This window comes from Triticum dicoccoides, chromosome 3B (genome assembly GCF_002162155.2).
Source record: "Triticum dicoccoides isolate Atlit2015 ecotype Zavitan chromosome 3B, WEW_v2.0, whole genome shotgun sequence".
Lineage (NCBI taxonomy): Eukaryota > Viridiplantae > Streptophyta > Magnoliopsida > Poales > Poaceae > Triticum > Triticum dicoccoides.
Genome location: NC_041385.1, coordinates 191,313,212 through 191,318,801, shown reverse-complemented (window position 1 = coordinate 191,318,801; position 5,590 = coordinate 191,313,212). Strand labels below are relative to the sequence as shown.

Below are 5,590 nucleotides of genomic sequence, written 5' to 3'. Positions count from 1 at the left end.
CAGGAGTAGCACACGAAGCAGTAGATGGTGCTCCTCCCTAAGTCTCTATCTCTACTCTTATCTCTATCTCTACTACTCTTCTTTGTTTTTTTATAACAAATCGAATAGTACTGCACCGTCCGCTGCACGCCCGGCTGAACACGCCTCCTCGCCTCCATCATCATCAACTGAGTCTTTTATAGGAGTAGGAGTAGATGAAAAACCGAGTTGGTGATGATGGTGTGTCGTTCAACGCATGGGCATCTTGCTATTTGTTTGCATATAATTCCAAACACCACGTAGACACGGTCTTTGACCATTTTACAACTATGTTAGTATCATTGTTAGTGGTCAGCATGTGCAAGTTATAGCCCCAGGTGTTTTAACCTTTGTTTTAGTAATGATATCTGGCGATTGTTCGGCATGAGCTCAATCCTGGCGAATCCCACGTAACCATCAGATTTCCATCCGACGTTGGCCTGTTTTTAAGCCATGGTATTTTACAAAACTGCCACCCTTACACACGCAATGTAACTGCGTCGCGGGCGTTTGCAACTGCCATGTCTCCCAACAAACGTTTGCTGGGGATTGGAGTTAGCACCGATGGCGGTTCGTAGTCGTTCCACGCTCGGGCATTGAAGTTTCACTACAACAATACCCCACCTATTACAACGCATTTTTCCGTATCTATAAGTCCATATATGCATTGTAACTGTCTTTACCAATTGGTTTGGGATGCGTAGCCTTATCCAGTGTTGCTAGCGCATAATGCGATGCTTATACCGCCATTGGTAAAAGGGATCTTTGCAAGAGTACAACACATAAAACCGACCTTTACAACACTTTTATATGTTGGTGCTTAATGTACAAGAATCCAAATCTCATTTCTGGCAACTAGGATTTTTTAACGCTTCATGTGTTGTTACATATATAATGTAAATAATATTGCCAACAATTAAATTAATGCTCAACATAACAGTGGTAATTATGTATATGAAGTGTGGAAAAAAAAGAATATACTCATTAGAGAAAGAAATCATATATTGGATAAAGTTGTTGGATTACAATGGTTGATATTGCAGGGGAAACATCATCCAAATTTGATGCATAATCTAAATATTTTCTTGACAGCGAAACTTAAATAGAAAGCATCCTTCAACATCCCTACAACTTAAACTAACTTAACTGGGGAACATCATCAGACAGGAACATCATCCCTACAACTTAACTAAAACTGATAGCATCCATCATTATCATCATGAACCGGAACATCATCATCATCATGAACCGGAACATCATCATCATTGCAATATACTTGCCACGCACCATTATAATCATCCATATATATTTTGAATCTATAAAGAAAATAACAAAATGAACTGTTAATACACAATGCATTGACATGATGAATGTAGTAATAGAGGCAGCAGGATATCAGGCATGTACGAAGGTTGAAGGTCATGTATTCTTTTTTTTCTGTATTATCGAGAGTATTTCACCTTTTGCGACTCCATACCAAATCTTCAGTTTTCACAAGTGCCATATCGACATGCACTACCAAGAATTCATTTGTAATTTTTAGCATCATCAAGCTTAAATTTTGGATCACAACTTAGAACTATAGCAAGAGCTACGTCCCTATTGTGATTGTGAAAAGAGACCGACATGAGTGTTAGTTGTCATTGATGATTAATCAAGACGCCACAATATATGACACAGCCTGCAGAAAAACATGGCTTAATAAAATTATATGGAGAGTAGCCTAAGTGTTGATGTGCATTCAAGGGCAATGTGAGTGATAGTACCACTTCTTTTCTCTTCTCCATTTAGTTAGCAAACTGAACCAAAACGGTTTTAGTCATCTAAAACTGAACCAAAACATTTAGCTCTAATTGGTTTCAGTCATCCAACATGAAAAAAACCCTAAAGGTGCTCACCACGCTTTGGAACAAAACTACAGCCCCATATCCACTGAAACAAATTTACATAGTCATCACCAGCCTAGAGATCCATTGCTAATTCTGTACAGCTACAGTCAAATTGTTTTCTGTGAACTAACAGAATTATTTATTGCTAAATAAATCCACTGAAACCTACAGCCCCAAATGCTATAAATTTTCATGGACAGCAGCATGAAACAAATTTACATAGTCATCACCAGCCTAGAGATCCATTGCTAATTCTGTACAGCTACAGTCAAATTGTTTTCTGTGAACTAACAGAATTATTTATTGCTAAATAAATCCACTGAAACCTACAGCCCCAAATGCTATAAATTTTCATGGACAGCAGCATAGAACCTAGCATGGCTCAATGGTCGTGGACACAATGAGCAGTACCATGGTAGGGAGAGGGAGAGAGTAATACCTTCCATGGCATCGTCCATGACTTGCTCCACGAACTTGACTTGCTCCATGGAGTCACCATACATCGAGTTGGTGCGTGTAGCTTCAAAACCAAGGGAAAAAGGTTACAGGTGTCTCATGCATCTCTAGAACAGTGCTAAAGAAGTAAAGCTTCATCAAGATCCATTCGTACTTAATAAAAGAAGAGCAACCTATATTCCTCCTGTTCTATGTGTACTAGTTACTATCTTGGCAATTTTACATCTGGATCAATGAATTTATCCCCGAGTTAGTTAGACTAGTCATTAACCCGTGCGTCTGCATGGGCTAAACAGCTTTAGTTTACCATATATAACTGGAACATATTTATGTGAGAAAAAAATATTAGAACCATAAATTTTAAAAGAAGCATACTTTTGACTAACTAAGAAATATTACATGTGATATTGTGTTGGCTTCCATGTGGCTAATGTAAGCTTAATTTTAGTAAAGGCATTTGTACATACTATTTATCATTCCTATAAATAAAGTTTCCAAATTATAATTTGTATGAAAAAGTCAGGAATTCAAGGCTAGAAAATATACAGAGGATATTGGTGAATGTTCTGATTTCCTTTAGTTACATAGCAGTAGTCTAAGTCTTGTGTGCTCCTAATATTAGCTATCTGGAAACCCCAAATGCATCCCATGCTTTAGTGATTTCGGTTAAAAAAAGGTAACCACAGTTTCTAGTTAACAAACAAAACTAAAGCTAATGTACATGAATATCTGTCTTGTATATATGCAAGGCGTCATTAAGAAATGTTTTCTAAAATAAACACGTACATCATTCAAATCTTCTACATAAGATACACATCAAATGATCATGTTAAGCCACCTATAAACATCAAAGTGAAATGCTGGCTGGAGGTAGCAGTGCAGCACTACTGTTTGGAACTTTGATTATGTGGTGCTGCTGGAGGTGATCAGAGCTGCAGACCACCCAACTGGATTCTTTCACTCCTTGCAACACAATCGAGTCAAGAGGAGTACTCATCAATACATGCGTACAAAACATATTTTTTTCTAGATAAAACAATAGTGATCAAGTCAATTGCATAGTTATTTCTTCTGTTATGACCTTAAAGGATGGAGAATAGAAAATGAATTGCCACATGGCCAGATCCTCTACTCAACAGCCTTGGCACCAAAGACGCTTGCGGCCGCCTAATTTGCTTCAAACTACCATCGCTACACCTCCGCCGCCACATGGACTATCGTTAGATTTATTTAGTAATTAGCCTAAAAGAACATATGTTGGATTTTTGCATTGTAAAAACTTGAATAATAGAATATTAAAGATTGGAAAAGAAAAGGATTGGGGCCTTGGGGAGATACTGTAATTAGACTTCGACCTGATTCCTAACCATGTACCTGGTGTTTTCTGTACAAATTACCTCAAACACACTGGTTGCTGCTCCAAGACGTAGATGGGCTTCAGAATAGCTTACTAGAAAGACAATCGTTCCCTACAATGTTGTTGCCCTAGAAAGAACATGCAACTTGGGGTTAATTTGAAGCCACTACTGGTCCCGATGTGCTACGAACCAGAGTAGAAGGGAGGAGTGGACCAACTCACCCGAAGCCAGAGGAGTAGGAGGAAGCTCCATGGCTGCTTTATCCCGAGTATCTGCAAGGATGTCCACTGGCGGTTCCTCCCTGCACATGTATAGAAGAAGAGAAGAGCAGGTTAGAGAAATGGGGAGAGAGAGAGGATGAAGCCAGGGGAGGGGATGCACTCACCGGATGGGAGGTGGACGACGGCCACCGGAGCCGACGCCTGAAACCCTAAGAGCCATGGGGGGAGGGTCGCGGGTGGGCTTTGGTGACCGCGAGCGCCAGATCTAACCTGATGGGAGGGCGCCGTGGTGCGAGGGGGACTTAGGCTGTGCTTCACGGTGGCGGGGTTCACCGGACGTCGCCTGAGTCAACCGTCGCAGGTGGCGTAGAAGGAGCCGTGTGAAGAGAGGGAGATGGGACGCGAGAGGGATGAGTGGGTGGGGATTGGGCGGATCCGGCAGCCACTAGAGCTGCGAGGTGGAAGGAGCGGAGGGGAAGGGCCGGCGGCGAGGTGGGTCGGAGGAGGGATACGAGGCGATTGATGGCGGCGATTTGGGAGAGATGAGGAGAATCCAGGACTCTGTTTCTCGTGCGTCTCTCTCTCCTTTTCTCTGTTTTTTTCATATATGTTCCATGGAAGGGTCATGGGCTGCAACTCTACAATGCATATGCTCCAACCCTTAGAGCATCTCCAACAGCCGCGCTAAACTAGTACCGCGCCGCAAAATAGGTCGTTTTAGCGCGCGCGCAACGCATCAGGCGCTCCAGCGGGCGCGCTAAAACGGGTTGGGCGTGCGGTCAAAAACACTTACCCGCGCAGCGTATTTCGGGCGCCCACTACAGCGCGCGGCACACCCAAGCGCTCGCGCCCGCTCTTCCTCTCGCGCTTCCACCCCCGACCGGCCGCGCCGCCGCCGCCGCCCGCGCACCCCGGCGACCGTCTCAGGCTTCCCCGGCCTATCCCCGCGCACCCGCGCTTCCGCCCATCCCCTCCTAGTACCGCCGGCGCCCGCGTGCCTCTGTCGTCCGAGGAACAGCGCCTGAGCGCTCGCTGTCGCGCCGCGCCCGCAAGGTGTTTGACAAAACGCCTACAAGGTATGTATTGCTCAAACTTCATGAATTTGGTGCATGTTTTGAATTGTAGTTTTTATAGTATAGTATTGAACATTGTAGATGAGTTCGTCGTATGATTCTTCCGAAGAAGAATTTGATATGGAAGAGGAGGAGGATCTTGCAATGATCGTAGCTATGCATATCAATAAAAAACCGAAGCACGGTGGTTCGGTTATGGGTCGGGAGAAAATTTGGAGAGATAGGATTCATGCCCATAACAGATTGATGAAGAACTATTTCGTGGAGAATCCCACATACCCGGAGTCGTATTTTCGTCGCCGGTTTAGGATGAGCACCGACTTGTTCAGGCGCATTGCAGAGAAACTAGCGAGCCATGACCGGTTTTTCCAGCAAAGGAGGAATGCCGCTGGAGAGCTCGGGCATAGCACTTTTCTGAAGGTGACAGCCGCTTTGCGTATGTTGGCATACGGTATCCCGGCTGATCTAGTTGATGATCATTTGGCTATGGGTGAGAGCCAAGTCATCATGTGTGTCAAGCGCTTTGCAGTGGGAATTGTGCAAGTGTTTGGCGAGGAGTATTTGAGATCTCCCAC

The 5,590-nt window shown here is 43.7% G+C and overlaps 1 long non-coding RNA gene across 5 annotated transcripts; it reads right to left on the bottom strand.

The window, feature by feature from the left end:
* Nucleotides 1–1,002: 1,002 nt before the first annotated feature.
* On the bottom strand, nt 1,003–4,545 carry LOC119275483. Of its 5 annotated transcripts, none has more exons than XR_005135728.1 (6): nt 4,107–4,544; nt 3,943–4,022; nt 3,445–3,848; nt 3,202–3,326; nt 2,347–2,427; nt 1,003–1,334 (listed from the first exon to the last, which is right to left on the bottom strand). It is a non-coding gene; the product is annotated as an uncharacterized LOC119275483 (long non-coding RNA). The 5 variants fall into 5 exon arrangements; XR_005135729.1 differs by having other exon boundaries at nt 3,202–3,554; nt 3,761–3,848; XR_005135730.1 differs by having other exon boundaries at nt 3,761–3,848; nt 4,107–4,537.
* Nucleotides 4,546–5,590: the final 1,045 nt, after the last annotated feature.